The 20675-nt window shown below is 38.1% G+C and overlaps 1 non-coding gene across 1 annotated transcript; it reads left to right on the top strand.

The window, feature by feature from the left end:
• The first annotated feature begins 6047 nt into the window (after positions 1–6047).
• LOC120250825 lies at positions 6048–6154 on the top strand. The gene has a single exon (XR_005533160.1). It is a non-coding gene; the product is annotated as a small nucleolar RNA R71 (small nucleolar RNA).
• The last annotated feature ends 14521 nt before the right edge of the window (positions 6155–20675 follow it).

Here is a 20675-nt window from a genome sequence, read left to right as displayed (position 1 = left end):
AGTGACTAAAGGATAAGATGGAGGAAGAGAGGGAGAAGTAAAGGAAAGCTGATGAGAGAGGCTGATAAACTTAGGCTTACAAATCTTGGATCCAAAACATTAGAGGGCATGAGCGTAGTTGAGGGTAAGAGAAGAAAACCATTAGCAAGGTTATAAGGAAGATGGTGAGGAGGACTGATGCACACCCAACGCTAGAGGTCAAATGCATGTAACTCCACAAGTATATGAGTCATCAAGTATTACCCTGTGGGTGAGCACGTGTGATGTATTCCTCAGGGAACGATGAAAGCCTATTATTACTTCCTTTACGCTTAATCAATAGCCTAACATTTATGATCATTAGTACAGCAAAATAAATCTACATCTATAAACCAACCACTAATATACAATTGAGGAGCTTGAGGTGTAATGGAAAGAGTGAGTACCCGTATGGGGATCCCCTTATAACTTACTCATTCTATGAATAAAGTATAGCAATTTTATTGAGTGTTGGACCAAGGGAATTCAAAGTTTTACTGGTCCCAATCTCTTAGCAACCAGGTTTGAGCACTAAGAACTTAAAATACAATTTCTTCCAAACTAGGCTGCTATGTCCACCTTAGGAACAAGATTCCACAAAAAGGATAATCAAACCCTAATCAAGAAACCTAGCTATGCCTAATCTATTAGCACATGCATAAATCTAACAAAGCATGGATATTATAATGAGTGGGAATCTCTTCCTCACAACATCAACATAATAACCATGAGGCAAACAAGAAATGAATCTCAAACAACTATAAATAATATATTACCAATGAAATTAAGATTTACAAGTGAAATACTAGGTTCATCATCATACAATTCCCCTTGGAATTCTATCCTCTCATGGATACAATAATAAGCATTAAAGCATAGAAACAATCCACAACAAAAGTAATTAAATTCCTAAAAATAACTCCCTATAACAGATCTTCGATGGTTGAGGTTGAGAAGATCCCAAGGACATCGAGATGGCGCCAAATCTCTTTATGCACCCTCCACTGTAGATGTGCATTGACTTCCCATTGAAAGAACTAGTCAGAATTCTCTGAAATCATGTTGATTCTCATCTTCAGCCATGCTAAACTCTAGAAATCCGGCCACCTTTAACCTAATTCGACAAAATATCCTTCTCTCCTTTCATCAGAAACACTAAGGTTATTTATAACTGTGACTACCACAGGTCACATTCAGCCATTGTGATCCAAAACTCTTTCTTTTGCCATAAGTCTTGCTCTGGCATGATCTGGCTCTCGATGTTTTACGTTACCCGTTGTTTGACCATGGTCGTTATGTGTGCAATGACTGTTGTTTCACCTGTGATGCCCTCCTTAGGATTTTGCTACTAGCATGGTCAGACCACGACCGTTATGAGGCCGTGATAATGTTTTGGAACTTGTATTTTTGTTGATCTCCCTTAAATTACCCAAATATTTACTCCTTTAGCCCCAAAATGCAATTTAAGCCCTCAATGATCAAAAGAATGCAACTTTGTACTAATTTAGCGATAAACATATGAAATTACATGCCTAATGTAGTGCAATTTATGTATAAAATATGCATGCTCAAGCACTTATCAAACATCCCCACACCTAAGTATTTGCTTGTCCTCAGGCAAATGTAAAGTTGCAAACATGATGAGTGCTTCATCTCAAGCTATGGATGATGGAGTTTCAGTAGTTCAAGGAAACAATAAAATGCTAGGTAAAATGGACATGTTCTACAAAGAATCGTTTAATCAACTGAGAAAAATACTCTCTCAAGTGTATGTCTTTTGTTTCATTCTCCTATAGTCCAGATCATGTTGCAAAAATAAATAAATAAATAAATAAATGTTAGGGTTTTATTCAATTTGTCCCTATTCTTCGCCAAATATATATATATATATATATATATATATATATATATATATATATATATATATATTGAGCTAGTAGATTCACACAACCCCCGAGGTAGTCCTTTCCTATAAAACTCAGGCGGCTTTCACACTACAATAGAGTTAGCTCTTTCTACCATCTTTCTACAGTCAGTAGCTTTCACAGTTCCCACCAAGAGACAGCCTCAATCCCGATAAGGTATACAATGTATCTGACTTATTGGGAGTGATTACACACTACAAGAATGAAAATGGAAAAATAGAATAGAACAAAAATCTAAAAATATAAATTGATACACCCCTACTATCAAACAACACTCCCTAAACATAATGAAGTATTAATAAGGTGCAAGGTGCTGAAAATGACACAAGAGAGTGCAAAACAAATAAAAGTAGACTAACTCTTCAAAAACATAGGAAAAATGCTAAACTAACATATATCATGTCCGTAAACTAAAGAAACTCCAACAAATGAGTGTATTACCTTCATAGGTCTACAATACCATATATTAAGCACAAGCGCCAAAATTCTCAATTTTTCAATTTTTTTATAAAATTGTAAAATGAGATGAAAAATAACACACTCTCTCTCTCACTTAAAGATGTACATTGTCCTCAATGTACGCATGTGAGCACAAATGTAGGTATACATAATAACAATGGAAACATAATGAGTGTGTGGATACTAGTACTTACCCGGTTTCTTATTTGGACAAACGAGGGTAATGAAGCTACCCTTGCCCAGGCTCCTGATTATGCAGGCCAAAACATCACCCGATCACCTCAATTCCTGTCATAGACATAAATAAAAAAAAATATAAAAAGAAAATATAATAAAATAAAATAAAATAAAAAACAAGAAAATGAAAATCTACTAAAAATGTCTGAATATAAAAACAGCAGGGTAAATGTCTGATAAACATCTAAATGCATGTATTTTATATGTATACATTTGTGACTATTTATGTGTATTTGGATGAACCGATGCCCTTTCTATGGTTTAATCTTTTTTATTTGTGTTACAAGCTTAGAAGAAGCCTAGATGAGGCCAAGAACGCATTTGGGAAGAAATCTACACCAAAAAAGGCATTTTAGGGCCTCAGGCATTTGTACTATTCACATATTAATTGATGAATTGATGCCATTTTTGTGGTTTAATTGGTCTTAATCATGTTACAGGCCCCAAGTGAAAATGCAAGTGAGAAAGAAATGGACACCAAAAATACCTTTTAAGAACCTATGCATTGAAGCAACACTATAGCAGGTACTGTAGCAGAAGGTGTTAGGAAACGACGAAGTCTCAGGTTTTGTTGATGGGATTTTTGAAGGCTGTGAAGACGCTCCTAAATAGACTGAAGAATACCTAAGCCTCTTATGGGTTCCTTCACGCTCATTAACCAGACCGTGGAGCTAGCCCGAGAACGGTTTTAAAAAAGGCTTTTAGGGCTTTTTGAGCAATCATTTCCTCCTACCTTAGAGCTCTCACCTCCACCTTCAGATCTAGGGTACAGGAAGCTAAAAGAAGATATTCTTTGGAGTAGAAATTGGAGGGAGAAGAAAGATTTAGAAAGATCTCCCCTCTTCTCCTAGTGTAGAGGAATGTAGAGGACGAGGAAGCCATCCCTATGGTGGCTTCGTTGGAACCTTTACATGGCCTGTCACTCCTAGTTCATCACTTGAGGGAGTTTTATGTTGCTTTGTTTAGTTGTTTTTATGGATTTGAGCATGTATTTTGTTAGCATAAACAACTAAACCACAAGTTCACTGGATATTAGGGAACCTTGCAGTGAACTTTTGTAGTGTGTTGTTTTGATTTATTCTTATTGCAATTGGTGTGTTTGAGATTCAAGCTTGGTATACTTTGATGCATTGGTATACATGAGAATTTTGTATGTCAATTTCTAGGTTGTACTTGGTGGTGTGACCAACGCCCTTGTACTAGACATACTTAGCTTGGAAGGGATTCATGTACAAATACGCCGTGACCATCGGGTATTATGTACCCCTCCAAACATTAGGTTGGACCTAGTTTGAGTATCGGCTCTATTTAGAGATTTCCCAGCTTTTAATGCGATCGTAGTAGGATTTGGTCGGAAGAAATTCTATATCAATTCTCATATTGGATTAGAAGTCAATTACCATGACCATCGGGCTGATCTATCTTAGGAATCTCTTGCTCCAAACCACCAGTTGCATGGTAGTCTTAGCATCCTTCTCACTTTGGTAGCCCTAAGGGAATCCACATCCGTGACCAGTTTCACCCTTTAATTTTAACTCCCTTTGTCTTAACTGTAGACTCATTCCTTAGTTCCTTTTAATTCTTTTGGTAGTTTAGATCACTCACTCGACTCTGTAGACTAGACAACACATGAAGATGAAGTAAGGATAGTTCCTTGGGCCCTAGGAATATGACCCTCTCTTGCTTGCACAAGAGGCATTACTTGACAAACCTGTACACATATGGGTGTTCACATCACACCATGTTTTTGGCCATTGTTTCTTTTATTTGTTTCCTTTTCGCTTTTAGTATTATGTGCAAATCAACACTCATCATCATGATCCATGGAGTGCTTCATGGCGCTTAGGAGGGTATACCCCACTTTCTCCTCCCCGACCTTCAACTTCATCTTTCCGTCTCTCTAGTTACTGAGAGCGCCGAAAGTGTTTAGGAATGGTCTTCTAAGAATAAGCGGGGTCTCTACTTCTTCATCAACATCAAGAATGTCATAATCTAGATTGAAAATTAATTCCTTAAGTGTCACAAGAACATGTTCTACAATCCACCATGGCCTTTACACTAATCTATTGATTAACTTCAAAGTCATCCTAGTGGGCCTCAACCCTCCCATTCCAAGCTTTAAGTATATGGTGTATGCCATCACATTAATGCTAGCTCCAGAATCTACTAGTCCATGCTCTTCCATTCCATCACCCAATAGACATGGAATCATAAAACTTCCAGGATCTCTCAGCTTCTTCGATAGCTTTTTGTCAAGAATAACGGAGTAATCACCATTAAGGGCTACTATGTTTACCTCTTCCAGCTTCCTCTTATTGGTTTGCAAGTCCTATAAAAATTTTGCATACTTGGGCATCTAGGCAATGCTTTAACAACTGGGATATTGATATGGAGTTGCTAGAAGATGTTTATGAACTTCTTGAGCAATGCATCTTCCTTGTCAATCTTCAACCTAGAAGGATACGTAACTTGGGATCTAAAATCCCGAAATATGGATCAAGTTTAAAATGGGCAAGGATGCTCTCTTTCCATTTCTTGATCACTCTCCTTAATGGGTTTCTCCAAAGCACTAAGGCTTTCCTATATGGTTGTCCTCTTTGTCTTAGCACTTAGGCCTTGACATGCCCTTGCCCCAACGGTCCTGCCACTTCAGACTGTGATCGCATTCACATGCTCCCTCAGATTACCTTTAGTATTAGTTAGGAGACTACCTTGAGGCTTTTCTATATTGGCCCACATCAATTGCCCAATTTCATTCTCCAAGTTCTTAATTGATGCTTGGATGTTCCTCAATGTAGCACCAAATTCATTCATCTTAGGATCATTTCTCATCATATACTAGGGTAACACATCCTCTGTGGAGAATTTCCTCTGTGACTGTTGCCGTTGCGGATAGTAATGATAATTTTGCTGTTGGGGAGGCTTTTGCTGTTGACCCTGACTCAAAGAAAAATTTGGATGATTCCTCCATCCTGAGTTGTAGGTACTGCTATATAGGTTGCCATGCTTTCTCTAACCTCCACCGACATTATAAACGTGCTCCACAGGAGTAACTATTGAGCTCACAATTGAATATTGAGTTAGCCCATGTCCTCCTCCATATATATCACACAAAAGAACAACTAAGGAGCTTGAATTGGCACCTGAACTATTATTCATGCGTAGATCCAACTTTCTTGTGAGTGCATCCACCTTTGCTACTAAGGCAGTACTTCATATAATCTAGCTACTCTTAGCTATTTATCTCTTGAAATCAAGTGTGATTCATTATTGGCCATATCCTTGAACCACTACTCTGCCTCATCTAGATACTTATTACTCAACGACCCGTCAGCTGTGGCATCAATAATCTGCCTTGTTTGGTAATTTAGTCCATTATAAAAAATATTAATTCTCATCTTTAAACTGAAACCATGATGAGGGTATCTCCTGACAAGATCTTTGAACCTCTCCTATGCTTCAAATAGTATTTCAGTCTCTCCATGCTTGAATGCTGATAATTCCTGCCTAATCTTCACTACCTTACTAGGTGGAAAGCATCAACCAAGAAACTTCTCCACCATGTCCTTCTATGTCTTGATAGTTCATGGGGATAAATAAGTGAGCCACCGATATGCCAACCCTCTCAAACTGAATGGAAAAAAGCCTCAATCTGATCGGATCATCTAAAATAGTACTCATCTTGAATGTCAAACAGATTTGCTAAAACTTTGAGAAATAGGTTTTTGGGTCTTCATCTGCCATGCTATCAAACTGACATAAGTTCTATATCATCCCAATGGTGTTTGCAACAACTGTTAGGCTTTGGACACTAAACTCATCTAATGTGAACTATGGCCTCTCATACTCGGATAGTGTCCTACTAGGTTTAGCCATAATGATGAACTGTCTGTCCTCGATCTCAACCTTTACTTCATCTAGTGAACCTTCTAGGAGCCTTCTCAATAATGTTCTCTTAATCTTATTATCTCATTTTATTAATCCCGTAGGGTTAGCTCTAGCCATGTACAATTACTTGCATAGGGGAATACAAAGCAAAAATCAATATAATAACAAAAAAATAAAATAAAATGAAAGTCTACAGCAAAGGAATGAATGGCTAAAACACTAAGCTATGAGTTTTCATAGAATCTCTCTAGTAGGGATTCCTTGAGAAATGGCACCAAAAAACTAGACGCACATACAATGCAACTTGACAGATATATGGGTCATCAAGTAATACCCTACGGGTGAGCACGACAGTCATATTCCTTAGGAAACGGTGAAAGGCTTTTATTACTTCCTCTTTACTTAGTCAATAGCCAAACATCTGTGATGATAAGTACAGCAAAATAAATCTATTTCTACAAACTAACCACTAATATACAATTGAGAGCTTGAGATGCAATTGGAAAGAGTCAGTACCTATATGTGGATCCTCTTAGAACTTACTCATGCTGTGAAGTAAAGTATGGAAATTTTATCTAGTGTTGGAATAGGGGAATTCAGAGGCCTATTGGTCCCATCTCTTAACAACCAAATTTGAAGGACTAGGAACTTAAGCTGGAATCTCTTCCAATCCAGCCTAATATGTCCACTTTAAGAACAAGAATTCTACAAAAAGGATAATCAAATCTAATCTAAAAACCTAGATATGCCTATTCTCTTAGCGCATGCATAAATCTAACAAAGCATTGGTGTTCTAATGAGTGGGAATGTCTTCCTCACAACATTAACAAAATAAGTATGAATTAAACATGCAATGAATCTCAAATAACTAGAAATATTAATATATTACCAATTAAATTAAAATTCACAACTAAAATACTAAGTTTATTGTCATATAATTCCCTCAGAATTCTATCCTCTCAGGATACAAGAATAAGCATCAAAGCATAGAAATAACCCATAAGAAAAGTAATAAAATTCCTAAAACTAAATTCACTCCATTAGATCTTCGATGGTTAAGGTTGAAAAGATCCGAAGGACGTTAAGATGCAGCCAAATTTCTTTGCATGCCTCCCCTATAGATGTACGTTGACTTTCCCTTGAAAAAAACTCACCAGAATCCTCTTAAATCATTTTTAATCTCATCTAAAGCCATGCTAAACTCCAAAAATCCGACCATCTCTAACCTAATTCGGCAAAATATCCTACTTTCCTTTCACAAAAAACCCTAGGGTTATTTATAACCATGACAGCCATAAAGTCACAATGGCCATTATGATCCAAAACTCTTTCTTGGGCCATAAGTTGAGCTCTGGCACGGTTTGGCTCTCGGTGTTTTGCGTTATCTGTTGTCTGACCACAGGCATTATGTGTACAGCGGCCCTTATGCAGTCCATTGTGGCTTCTGTGATGTCCTCCTGAGGATTCTGCACACTAGCACGGTCGGATCACGCCCATTATGAGGCCGTGATAATGTTCTCGACTCGTATTTTGGTTCCATTTGCCTCAATTTGCCCAAATATTCGCTCCTTCTACCCTGAAATGCAATTAAAGCCCCCCGATGATTAAAAGAATGCAATTCTGTACTAATTTGGGGCTAAACATGTAAAATTGCATGCAAATATAGTACAATTGATGTATAAAATATGCATTCTCAAGCACTTATCATGGATGATGATAACAAAGAAGAGAAGAATTACACTAGATGTGTGATTTTGTATTAATTTTGAAATATTAGGGTCTAACCAGAATATTTATGTTTGAAAAGGTCTAATAAGATAGTTGATTTTTTGGAAGATCTATTTGATCATACTTAAATTAAAGAGGGTTTTGTTGGTACTTCTTTCATCTGTCCTATGGTCCCCCATCTCACCAGTTTGCACTCTTAAATAATATATATATAGTACTATAGGTTGATAAAATAAAAGTCCTGAATGTGTGTGTAATATCTCCAAGCCATATGTTGAAGTCCTAAAAGTAGTCCTGGAAGATGTCAACATGAAGATTTTTGGATAACAAGCAGTGCAGATGAAACACACGTATGTTGTAGTGTCATATAATAACAAAGCGATGCTGAATATATTCAATTTATATGTACGTATATACGAGTCTTAATTTTTGAAATGAACTGTTAGTTCCGCCGGTGTGGTTTCTAATTTAAGAGAACACTCAAACACTCAAACCAAACAAAAGAAGACACAAGAAATTGGTAACCATGTTCAGCATCCACTTGCCTATGTTTGGGGGGCCAAGCCCAAAGATAAACAGTCTACTAAAAGAGATGAAAATAAATGAGTACAATCACTTTGTCACTCACACTCAGAAATAAAGATCACTACAATCTCTAAATTGTTTAGTGCCCACACTTTCTCACACTCGAGTGGTACACCCAATCTCAGAGCAAGATAGGTTATATAGATGCCTCAACTTCCCAAAAATAGCCCATACCTCTTTTATAATCTCCACGGATACAAACTTTAGAACCTTCCAAATTAGCTATTACAACTCTTACTGTAACACAACTTGCAACATGGCCCTGACTGCTGACTTGACTGACTTCTGGTTCCGTTGTGAAATGACCTCAAGACCCATCAACCTCCCTATCGTGCTTAGTTCCAGTCAATGTAGCCAGATCTCCCGATCCCAACTACCAGTAACTAGTCTACCTCCTTAGTTACTTACCACGCAGTCTCCTCGCAAGGGGCGCAGGACTTTGTGCGTCTTCACGAAACTTTCCAAATTTGATCTTCAATTCACCCAAGTTTGGTCTTCAAATCTTCCCAAGAAAGATCTTCAATCAATCATGCCAATCATACGAACAATAGGCATGTCTTCAATAATACTCTTAATAGTCTCCAATCATACTTATTAACGCCCTTCAAATCATACCTTCAATAGCCTTCAATCATACCATTAATAGGTATTTCTTCAATTAAGCTCCATCCATATTTAGTCCTCAATCAAATCTCTCTAAATATAGTCTTGATAAACTCTTTCCTTCAAGTCATAACACATACCTAAAATAGCTCCACTAAGTTCTCCCAAGATATTTGCCTCCAAGCCAAGACTCCTTGCCATGTGACCATGCGTTGCCATGTCATCATATATGCCACATCACAAAGGTTGCCATGTCACCTTGACTAGGTGTCAAATCATGCAAATTAAAGTGCATTGACTAGGACACATAATTTCCAAGATATAATTTGACACAACTGCTTCTCCACCCAAACTGACTCCTATTACAACTTCCAATTACAACATTGACTAGGACACATACTAAACTGACACTGTTACAACATCAACTGGAGTACAGAAACCAAGATTGACACAAGACATCATCTAGTTGCTTATAGAGTCATGAAAAAATATTATATACTGCAACTAGTGAGACAAACATGATTATGCAAACATAAAATTTGTCTAAAAACAATAAGACTATATAGTAAAGGTACGACAAATCCAAAAACTTAAACAGAACGGTGAGAAAAAGAAATTAGTCTGGTGTTAGCAAGTTTCTCCCCCTTTGTGACAAAATTAATGCCAAAGCTTTCACTAGTTGTTGCAAGACATGTTACAACTGCTTCTGCAACTCCCCCTATCTTCATGACTCTTGGTCATCAGCTTCCCTTGTCTTCTTCTTATTGGTGTCAATACGAGATAAAATCTTCTAATTCTGTCAGGCAATGATGAATAATTCTATAGAAAGTGATCATTGTCTCTCCTCCAAGTTTTCTAATTGCTCCTTCAAGAGTTTTTTGTATTCTTCTTCAACAATTAGACTTGACCCTTCTTCAGCATCTTCAACTATTAGTGGTGGTGATGTTATTCCTATAGGTAAATCAATTTTCTTACTTGGGGTGAACAGCTTCTGAGAAATCTTTGGCTTCTTTACTATTATGATTGATTTTCTCTTCACGCATTGTACCCCATGTTACAATGGATACAGCGACAGTAAAGCAGGATACCCAAGTGATGTTAGGGAGCTTGTACAATCAACTTCTTTCACAATGTTCTAGAAAATTAGTCTTCCCAAATTAAACTTCTTCCCAGTCCCAACAAGAAATAATAAAAGTGCTAGCTCCATCACAATGCTTGAATTATGTGGAGTAGGAAGCCACTTGAGAATACCAAGCCTAAACAATACATTGTATTTAGTTGTGAGTATAGAGGCTAGAATATTAGATTTCTCCCCATGACTCGGTTCTTCCTCCTATGATTTCTCTCAAAACGTCCTCATTCAGCTCAAGCCCTTCTTCATAGTTTCTTTTCCCTTCAGATTTAAACTCCAGAAATCTATTCAGGCTGGTTAGAGTAAAAGGGATCCATTTCCCTCGATGAAAACTTTGGAGATGCCTTTGTCAAATGGTGATAGATTGTTATAGAATTATTGAATTAGAGACAAGTTGTAGCCTTTAGCAAATGTTGTTAAATGGATGGACGGTGAGCACCGGAAATACTCTCGAGAAAACGGGCATAAAAAGGGGAAAAAAGGAAGCATAAGAGAAATAGTAAGGAGATCGACCGACGGCGGCTAGGTCTTTAAGGGATGAAGAGAAGCCGACCGGTCACACCCGAGCACGTTCAAAGCACAGGCGTGCTCATGTGCCAATTAGGGCAACTTTGCGAGAAGAAGCATGGTCATGCTCAGCCCGTGCTTCCTCCACGTGATTATGGTGCTAAGATATTAGTTAAATTGATTTCAGAAAAATTCAAAAAGGACAATCGTGTTACTTTCAGTGGTGGAGCGGATGGCTTCCTTTTCCTTGGGATTACTTGCTTCCACCATCTCTTGGCACGGGAGGATTTTTTAATGGCTCATGAGGTAAGGGAGGTCCCACGATCACTACATCTTGATAGCATAATTCTTCCACCAACTCTTCTGGTTCATCGGCCTCAGGGGGGCATTTTCCAATAGCTCAGATAGTTAATCCTTCATGAATATGTCCTACACATACTCTAAAACAAAATCATCAACAATATCAACATAATAACAAGTATCATCAAAGTCCATAGTTTGTCTCATCGAGCCTTGAGGCTTGAAAATAACTTCTTTGTCTCCTACTCAAAGTGCCATTCGACCATCCTTAACATCAATTAGGGATTTTAAGGTTGCCAAAAATGTCTTCCCAAATTGAGGGGGGCATCAACCTTCTCATCAACATCGAGGATTACAAAGTCTATGGGAAATATGAACTTGTCCATCTTGACCAAAACATCTTCAATAATTCCTCTTGGTTAACAAATAGACCTGTCAACTAACTATAGTGTCATTGTCATGGACTTTGGATCCCCGAGACCTAATTTTTGAAAAATTCTGTAGGGCATCAGGTTGATACTCGCCCCAAGATCGGCCAAAGCTTTCTCATCCATAAGCCCCCCGATATTGCAAGGAATGATAAATCCCTGCGGTCTTCTTCTTTGGGGAGCTTGTTGGTGATTAAGGCTGAGCACTCTTTACTAAGTGTCACAGAGGACACTTCCTCAAGCTTCCTCTTGTTTGTTAGTAGCTCCTTTAGGAATTTTGCATACCTTAGCATTTATGCAAGAGCCTCAACAAATGGAACATTTATGTGCAAGGTCTTGAACACATCAAGGAACTTCTTGTATTGCTCTTTTTGTAGGTCCTTCCTCATTTTCACAGGGTAAGGGAGTCTGGGTTGGTACTTGGGTAACATAGTCCCTGCTTTTTTCTCCTCTTTCTTCTCAATGTCAAATGTGGTCTCCAAATCAATAATCCTAGACTACCTAGCTTTTGACTGAGGTTCAATAGTTTCAGCATCGGACCTCTCCAAAAACTGGCTTGGATGTTGTTTACCACTTCTCAATGTTACGGCCTTTAGAGATTCCTTGGGGTTGACTTTCGTGTTACTAGGAAAAGAGTCTGGGAGTCTTTCCTCAATTAGCTTTGATATTCGGGACATATGATGTTCCGGATTCCTCACTATGGCATTGGTGTTTCTTTTCATTTCTTCGTGCCCTGAGAGACGGATTTCATTGTCCTTGTTATACCGGGTCAACAAAACTGTAAGCTCATTTGAAGGTCCTGGTGGAGAAGGAGTTGATTGAACACTCTGTTAAGGAGGCCTAGGCTATTATGGCACTTGCCCCTGTTTGGGTTGACTTTAGGAAAAGTTTAGGTGATTCCTCCAACCGGCATTCTACATGCTCCTATATAGGTTATTTTGATAGCATCTATTCTGCCCAATAAAGTCAACTTGCTCAATTTGTCCTGTACCTATATCAAAACAAGAAGAACTACTTGGTTCACTGTAAGACCCCCAACTATCACAAGGAGGTCCTAAAGCTTGAGAGAGTGACTGCATGTTGTCCAACCTTTTTGTGATAGCTTCAACCTATGATGCTAGAGTAGTAAGGCATCCACCTGATAAATACCGGTGCGATTTATAGATTTGTTTCTTTCAAAACCGTACTGATAGCTATTGCTTGTCATTTCCTCGATCAAACAATAAGCGGCACTCAGTTGCTTGCTGTATAGGAACACACCTAAGGCTGCATCAAGCATCTTCTTAGTGGCATAGTTCAACCCGTTGTAAAAGATTGGGATTTGCATCCATTCCACTATTCGATGTTGTGGGTATTTTCTCAACACTTTCAACGTGTCTGATGATGTTTTTCGCCTTAGACTCTTTCAATTTTCAGTGCAAGGAAGGGCCAAGCAATGGCTAAATTCCTTGCCACAAGGGTTTATTACCACATGGAAGCAAATGGCTGAAACTTTTCTCACACGTGTCATAGATTTCCAAGAAATTTTTCAAGTGCTCATATGGGTCTTCGTCCAGAAACCCATCAAACTAGCACATCTACTGCACTATCTATATGAAGTTTGGTTTCAACTCAAAATTATTTACCATAAAAGGAATACGAACAATGCTTGACCCTACTCATTCCAAGTTTGGTCTGGCAAAATCTAATATGCTTTGTTGCAGATTCTTGGCTATTTCTTCACTTTAATTTACCTTAATACAAACTTCCACGGACCCGACTTTGTTTAAATTGACTTCCCTCAATCTCCTTTGAAATTTTCTTTCAACTTCAGGATCGGGGCTTTCTAATGCAATTGAAGTGCTCCCTCGAGTCATAAAATTGTTCCTTCACAAAATAAGTTGAGGCAAAATCAGCTCACGATTCAAACGTAAAATAGGAAAGGAAAAGATAAGATGAATGATCTAACAAATAAAAAGAGATATTCACAGATATGAACAATATAAACAAACTAGATCACCAGAATCCTAATTTTCCTAAAAGGTGCCAGTCCCCGGCAATGGTGCCAAAAACATGATCAACTCTTTGCAAGTGCACAAATCTTTACTAGTAAAAAACTGGTACCCCACGAGAGGGAGGACTGGACTTCTAGTACTAGTTGATCCTCTAATGTCTAGTCAACTGAGAGGGTGATAAAAGAATTAACTACTACAAGATTAAAATTAAAAGGGTGGAAGAAGTAAGTAGACTAGGGTTAAGTTTCAATAATAAGAAAGCAATGCCCCGAGATAATTCCTAAGTGCCCAATATACTGATTTGAGTCTAATGCCTACTATGGTACATCCTAAAATCCTTGTGGGTGCTCAAAAGCAATATTGCATCTACAGCTATCAATTATGCCAAGTTCTACAAGCGTAACTATAGGCTTCATGCATGCCAAGTTTTGAAACTACACTAGGTAATCACAACTGCGGTAATCCAGACATGCCAAGTTTTACACAAGAATCTACGCAAATCAAACACACCAAGTTATGCAAACACAAGAATAAACACAAAAAAACAATAGAACTCCATAGGCATTAGAACTCAAGTAGTCAAAGTATAGGAGACAGCATAGTTCATAATCCTAAGGCGCCGTGGAATGGTTAGCCCCTCATGAATTCATACAAATGAAAGAGAAATATAAACACAAGGAAGAAAGACATCTAGACATCCCCCTTTCACAAGATCTCCTCAAATGTACTTCAAGAACTCCATGGGATGGGCAACTCCACTTCTCCAGTGTCTCTAACTCACCCTTGGCCTCCTAAACTCGAGTGATGATGGTTGATCATCATTCTCTTCAGAGTTCCCCGGCTGGAAAAGAAGACTCCTTAACAAAATATGCAAAGAAACCCTAAATCTAGGCATTAAAAAGGACTTTTCGGGCTCAACACAGTCTCAACACAGTCGTGATCAGATCATGTTCATCTTGAAGTTTCTGAGTGAAAAGGGCTAAGTGTCATCAAGAGGGAATCACAGGGAGAGCACGGTTGTGCTCCACCCGTGCTCAACTTGAGCACACCCATGAAAGTAGCACGTAGACCGTGCTTTCCCTGAAAGTATAGGCCACTCCTATCCCGAAGTAATCATGGGGAGATAGCACCCCAATGCTTAGCCTATGCTCTAGATGACAACCAAAGGAGTTCCAGATAAAGAAAACCATGGGGAGAATCCACACCAGTGCTCTGCCTGTGCTTGCATTGGACACTTAGAGGAATTGTCATCTTTGGTTGGTTGTGTCCCTGATTTCACTCTATATATGTCACAAGCCCTTAAAACCTACAACAAAGACAAACATACCCAGAATAGCATCATTCATGGACAAAATGTGCTAAAAGACAAGCTAAAGAGTTCATTGGAGGTATGCAAAATATGATATAAAATGCACTCATCAAAATTGAAGTTATCGTTCAAATAACCCCTAGAGTTGCAATTAAAGAAGCTCCCAGAGCATTTGGAGTATGCATTTTTAGGGGGTGACAAGAAGTTTCCAATAATCATAGCGGTAGATTTAGACCCAGCTCATAAAGGGAAGCTACTTCAAGTGGTAAAGAAACACAAAAAGGAAATTGTTTGGAAAATTTCTGATATCAGAGGGATCAGTCCATCATTCTACACTCATAAAATTTTGATGGAAGATGAAATTAAACCGGGGGTACAACCGCAATGAAGGCTTAACACCAATATGAAGGAGGTAGTCAAAGCAGAAGTGAAAAAACTATTGGATATAGGAATAATCTATCCAATCTTTGATAGTTCGTGGGTTAGTCCTATACAAATAGTACCCAAAAAAAGGGATGACAGTAGTGCAAAATGAGCATAACGAGCTGATTCCACCTTGAATAGTGACAGGATGGCTAGTTTGTATTGATTACCAAAAATTGAATGATTCTACAAGAAAGGATCACTTTCCGCTACCATTTATCGATTAGATGCTTTAATGTCTATCTAGGCACATGTATTACTATTTCTTGGATGGAATTTCGTGGTATTTGCAAATCCCTATTGCACCTTAAGATCAAGAGAATACAATGTTTACTTGCCCATACTGTACATTTGCTTATAGGAGAATGCCTTTTGGATTATGCAACGCACCCACTACATTTTAACACTGTATGATGTCTATATTTGATGAATTTATAGAAGACATTATGAAGGTACTTATTGATGACTTTTTATTGTTTGGGGACTCATTCAAGTGTTGTCTCTCCAATATGGAAAATATGCTTGCTCGATATGAAAAGGCCAATTTGGTGCTCAGTTGGGAGAAATGCCATTTCATGGTGAAGGAAGAAATAGTCTCGAGGCACAAAATTTCATGAGTAGGTATTGAGGTGGAAAGGGCAAAACTAGAAACTATAGAAAAACTTCCACCTCCAGTAAAGACCAAGGATATTCGAAGTTTCATGGGGCATGTGGGGTTTTACCAACGCTTTATCATAATTTTTTAAGATTTCGAGACCAATGACTAAGCTTCTAGAAAAGGATGTAACTTTCCACTTCAATGATGAATGCCTTAAGTCTTTTCAATTGTTTAAGGAGAGATTAATTAGAGCCCTGATTGTGAGAGCACCCGCCTGGAATCTTCCGTTTGAGCTTATGTATGATACTAGTGACCAAGCAGAGGGGGTTGTTCAAGGACATCGGCATGCTAAGCATTTTCATCCAATTTACTATGCAAGTAAAATGTTGACGCTAGCCCAAGACAATTATACCACTAAAAAAAGGAACTATTAGCCATTGTGTATGCTTTTGATAAGTTTTGTCTGTATTTAGTGTTGTCCAAGATGGTGGTGTATACTAATCATGCAGCATTAAGACAGCTCTTCACCAAATCAGATGTAAAGCCATGGTTGATCAGATGGATTTTTCCTTTTCAAGAATTAGATTTGGAAATCAAGAATATAAGGAGATCTGAAAATATAGTGGCTGACCATTTATCTCATCTTGATCAGTGTAAGGGTGAGTTTGGGCCAGAAAAAGAAGTGAATGGCGCATTCCTGGAAGAACATCTTTATTTAGCACCAGAATAGAAATGTCAAGATTTAGATACTCCTTGGTTGATAGATATTGTAAATTATCTGGTGAAAGGTACTATTCTGGCACACTTGTTATCTCAGCAGCATAAGAAATTTCTCTCAAATGTGAAGTATTTTGTTTGGCAGGATCCGTTTCTTTACAAGATCAATGTTGACCTAATCATGAGTCATTGTGTTTCGCATGCTGAGGATGGAGGATCCTACATCATTGTCATTCGGAAGTTGTTGGAGGTCATTTCAGTATGCACCAAACCATTGAAAAAATCTTGGAGGCCATGTTTTTCTAGCCATCAATATTCCATGACGCCTGAAAATTTAAAGAGGCTTGCAACAATTGTTAGCGGAGTGAAAATCTAACTAAACTTAATGAGATGAAACAGACTCCTACAAGTGTTTGATGTTTAGGGAATTAATTTCATGGGACTTTTCCTCTCTTCAATTTGAAACAAATACATTTTGGTGGCAGTGGACTACGTGGCAAAATGGGTAGAGACACAAGCAATGCCAACAAATGATGCTCAAGTTGTAGTAAAGTTTCTAAAGAAATTATTCTCATGGTTTGGTAGTCCTAGAGCACTTATTAGCAATCGGGGATGAATTTTTGCAATGCTTAGTTTAAGAAGGTGATGAAGAAATTTGGAGTGAATCATCATGTGGCCACCGCATATCATCCTCAAATGAGAGGTTAAATTAAAGTTACCAATAGAGAATTAAAGCGCATTCTAGAGAAAAATGTGCATCACAATCAAAAAGACTAGTCTGAAAGGTTGGACGAAGCATTATGGGCTTACAGGACAGCTTATAAAATACCTATAGGCCATACCCCATTATACCTTGTCTACGGAAAGGCATGTCATTTGCCAGTTGAACTAGAACATCAAGTTTCTTGGCCGACGTAGCTTCTAAATTTTAATCCTGTCAAGGTTGGGGAAAAATGAAAATTTTAGCTTATTAAGATAGAGGAGTTCTGGCAATTGGCTTATAAAAATTTAGTTTTGTATAAAGAAAGAATCAAGCATTTCCATGACAAACACATCAAAGGTAGCAAATAGTTTCAACCTGGTGATCATGTGTTGCTATTCAATTTGAGGTTAAAACTGTTTCTAGGCAAGTTAAAATCTTAATGTTCGGGCCCTTATACCATCACTCAAGTTTTTCCTCATGGAGCAATTGAAATCTCACATCCCGAAAGGGCACATTCAAGGTAAAGGGTCATCATTTGAAACCTTATTCTCTCAAGGATAAATCATTCCTGGTGGAATCCCATGAGCAACTACTGTTATGTCATCCAGTTGAGGAGTAACCAAGTATGCCAAGCTAGTGATGTTAAATAAGCATTTCTTGGAAAGTATCGTAAATGTTCTATTTTCCATGTTGTGGTTTGTTTTTTTGATCAAGTGTTTGTAAGTTGGATTCATTTGTTTCTTTCATTTATGGGCATTTTGAGAGCTCAAAGTTGTTTTAAATTGATTTATACTCAGCTCTGTTTTGTTGTTAGAAGTTCTCAAAAGTGGCTAGCATTATCTTGAAGCTCCTATTGTTTTCTAGGTCAAGTACAACCATGCTCTTGGCCATGCATTTTACAAAAGTTGATAAAATTGTGAAAATGGAGCAAGCACGGGTGTGCTCTTGCTTGTGCTAGCAATCACACTTAAGGAAGCATGCTCTCGCAGCCCTAGCTTGGTCTTGTTTTATTTTTTAAGTTAGGAAAAGTTTCCCAGTAAAAAGCACGGCTTTCAGCATAGTCTTAAGCAAGACCGTGCTCTTATAGGGCTTTGTTTTTAAAAGGACAAGCACGACTGTGCGCAGGGGTCAAAGCACAATCGTGCTTCCCATTTTCTTTAAAAAACCCTTATTATCTATTGGGTGTTAGGTTTGCAACTAGTCCTTGGCTTTTTAGTTCTTGTTTTTCTTTGTTGAAGTTCAAGGTATCTTTCTTCCCCTAGGTTTTTCATCCTTCTTTCCCTGGTTTCTATGGCTGGTAGGTTGCGCTCGATCATCTGTTTACCCTTTAGTGATTCATGCGCTGCTTTACTCTTGTTGTGTAAACCTGCACTTAAGCACTATTGTGTTTCTCTGAAGCACACCCATGCTGTTCAAGTTCACATTTATTTTGACTGATTTGTTGCCATTCCTTCTCTTGTAGGTTATTATGACTAGGAAAAATATCAGTAAGGGTCCTCAATTGAAGACGTCACATGGTCAAGAGAGTACAAGGATTATTTTTGCGCAACCTTCGTTCAAAGCACCAATTCATAGAGAACGTTATCGGTATTCCCTAAGCCATCAATTTAGGTGTATTCACACCATTGATTGAGACACATTGAAGGCAGCTAATCTAGCTAATGAAGTGGAGTGGTATTTAAGTGTGGGGCATTGGTTTCGAATTTTTGATATAGCTGACCTTGCTTACTGTTAGCTAACTTTAGAAGTCTTGGCCACTTTCGAGAAGAAAATGGGGAAGGTATCTTAGCATAGGCCAGATGCACTTAGTTTTCAAATATTGGGGAAGCATTTCGTAATGAGTTACATAGAATTTGCAATTCTAATTGGTGTTTACAATGAAGAATTCACTCAAACAACGGAGTATGCAAGCCTCACACTCCCGGGTGTACCGTCATTACCATAGTAGTAGCATCTACGTATCAATGGTTTGTTGTTTGACCCACATTTTTCCAAGGCTTCTACTCTTTGATCCCTAGGCCTTCATGTGATTCATTTACTATGGAACAGATCAGTTGCTAGTAGAAATTCGAGTATAAGAGTTGTCACTCGCAGAGTTGTCCAATATTTGATTAGTATGGCAAATGGAGTTCCACTCCATTTGGTTTATGTTTTAGCCACTGCTATTCATCATCAAGCAACAACTTGCTAGATCGACATCATTTCTGTTGGAGCTATATCACGTGATTGGCAAAGGGTTGAATTTATTGGTAGCCATGAATCAAGCAACAATTATCGACCAATTGAAGCCTATTACTATGCTTACCTTGCGAGCAATGGGGTTATTCACTCCACAGGGTGTCACTAATAATAACCTCATCATTACTAACTCCAAAACTCAATCTCACAGTTCGGCCCATGCCCACTCCAACTCCTAATGACTCAACTTTTCCCAATGATTCTCCATTTAGCAGGTGGCTGATGCAGAGCTTACAGAAGATTACTGACCACTGTGAAGCCTCCTAGGTTCGGTATTCATCACTCTCACATAGTATTAGCATGGATACCACTGATTTGCAGGATCATTTTTTCAATATTTGCACTTTGTGTTTCATTTTTAGTGTGGACTTGTAATTGTTACACAGGTAACAAGCGGAGTCCCTTGCTAAACTGTCTATCTTACTGCTATCTATTTTTCAATTCAGTACTTTATTTTACTTTATCTTATTTGTGTTTGAGCTTCACGTTGTACCCTTCTTTCTTTATAGGATGTATGCCGTATTTAGAATTTTGAGCTATTCATGTCGAGAGCGCCATCATCTCTCTCTGTGTCTAGGCAAGACCGTATAACTCTCCTCAATTTTCATTATTGTCATATTTCTTTATTTGTGTACTTGCATGGTGTACTGTGAGGACAATGTAAAGTTTAAGGGTCCATTTGGATGATGGAATGGGGATGGGAATGGGAATGAAAACTTTATAGAGGGGAATAAGAATGAAAACTTTGGGGAGGGAGATGGTAATGAAAACTTTGTTTGGTTGGAGGTAAATTATTGGCAATATAAAAAGTTAGAAGAGAATATATGAGAAGATTACCATTACACCTTTAGGGCCTGTTTGGTGGACAGGATAGGATATGGAC

The sequence above is a fragment of the Dioscorea cayenensis genome, chromosome 19 (assembly GCF_009730915.1).
Source record: "Dioscorea cayenensis subsp. rotundata cultivar TDr96_F1 chromosome 19, TDr96_F1_v2_PseudoChromosome.rev07_lg8_w22 25.fasta, whole genome shotgun sequence".
Lineage (NCBI taxonomy): Eukaryota > Viridiplantae > Streptophyta > Magnoliopsida > Dioscoreales > Dioscoreaceae > Dioscorea > Dioscorea cayenensis.
The sequence above is the reverse complement of the archived record's forward strand: the minus strand, read 5'-3'. Positions and strand labels throughout refer to the sequence as shown.